This window comes from Phascolarctos cinereus, unplaced genomic scaffold, assembly GCF_003287225.1.
Source record: "Phascolarctos cinereus isolate Bilbo 61053 unplaced genomic scaffold, phaCin_HiC Scaffold_4;HRSCAF=312, whole genome shotgun sequence".
In the NCBI taxonomy this organism is placed as follows: Eukaryota; Metazoa; Chordata; class Mammalia; order Diprotodontia; family Phascolarctidae; genus Phascolarctos; species Phascolarctos cinereus.
This window is the reverse complement of record NW_027555847.1, coordinates 489,575,260-489,576,798: the sequence shown is the minus strand read 5'-3', so window position 1 is coordinate 489,576,798 and position 1,539 is coordinate 489,575,260. Positions and strand designations below refer to the sequence as shown.

The following is a 1,539-nucleotide window of genomic DNA, read 5'->3' as shown; positions in this document are numbered from 1 at the left end:
TGGGTTCAGGTTCTCCATGAAACATGCAAGCTGTGTGACAGGGCCATTTCCAGGCGTCCTGGTTTATATGTTGCCATTGGCTCCAGATGTCTCTAGAGGCTCCTTCCCTCGCTTTAATCCAGTTCACTTTCATGTCATGGCATCACCTCCCTGATGTAATGGTCGTCTTCTGGAAAGAAGGACAAACAACAACAAGCTGTGTGACCATGGGAAAGTCACTTGATCTGTCCTTGCTTCAGGCAGCTCTCCAAGTCTCTAAGTTACAGCTTAGTTTCAGATTTTCATTGATGAGGAGAGTTCCTTACATCAATGAGAATGAGAAAGAGAGGGAAGAAAAGGAGAGAAAATGAACGAACAGTTGATTAATTCTTCTTCCTAACCATTTCCATGGACATATTGGAAAATTGTTATTCTTTTAGTGGGAAGTTGTGTTCTTTACCAATTTAATTCCTGTCCATCTTTTTTTTTTCTTTTTGAGGTAAGGATAAACTTTTGAAAGAAAATAAATACTTTAAAAATATTTACTGTAACAAATGTTTTCATTTCACTTTTATTTGCTTTCTAATGTCATATTTACTCCCGTGCCATAAGCTTTTGTTTCTTCAGTTTCTTCTGGGATATCTTTTTCTTTTCAGCAGCCTCCTCTTCTGGTTTAGGAACAATTTGCTCCTTTTCAGTAGGTATCATCTCAATATGGCAAGGAGAACTGGTGTATGGGTTGATCCGACCATGAGCTCTGTAAGTACGCCATTGCGTTTTGGAAGCCTTGTTAACCTGGATATGCTCAGTGACAAGAGAATCCACATCCAAACCATTCAGTTCTGCATTACTCTCTGCATTTTTAAGCATATGCACAAGAATTCAGCATTCTTTTTGGGCCAACGACCCTGTGTCCAACCCCACTGCTTAGTCTGGGCACACCTGCCAACTCCACCATTATATCGCCTGAAGGGAACACATTGTTTCTTCAGTGTGACATCTTTCAGATACTTGGTAGCTTTTCGGACATGCATACCCTTGATAGCTTGGGCTGTTTCACGGGTGTTCTTGAAGTAGACCCGGATATTTGAACCCCTTGACTTGTATGATTTTGTGGGGTTCTCTGGATGAAGAGAATACCTCACCATTTTAAATGATTACCTAGGACGGGTCAAGGGAAGAGCCTGTCCATCTTTTAAAGTCCCTCTTGGAGGCCACTCCAATGAAATTAGTCAGTAAGCATTTATTAAGCACTTTCTAGGTGCCAGGCACTGTGTAAGCATGGGAGATACAAAGGCAAAAAAACCCATCCAAAAGAAATCCACCCATCTGTTGTCAAAGACCATATGGTCTACTAAGTTAGGCAACATTTTAATACATAAATACAGGTAAGATACACACACATGATACGAAGGTCATCTGAAAGGGGAAAGCATTAATAGCTGGAGGAACCTGAAAAAGTATCCGGAAAGATGGTAGAATTTGAACTGAATCTTGAAGTCAGCTAGGAGATTTTAAGAAGTTGAGGTGAGGGTGCAGAGCATTCCAGGTATAATGGAG

The 1,539-nt window shown here is 40.8% G+C and overlaps 1 pseudogene; it reads right to left on the bottom strand.

Moving 5' to 3' along the window:
* Nucleotides 1–520: 520 nt before the first annotated feature.
* On the bottom strand, nt 521–1,156 carry LOC110212573 (large ribosomal subunit protein uL22 pseudogene; annotated as a pseudogene).
* Between the last annotated feature and the right edge of the window lie 383 nt (nt 1,157–1,539).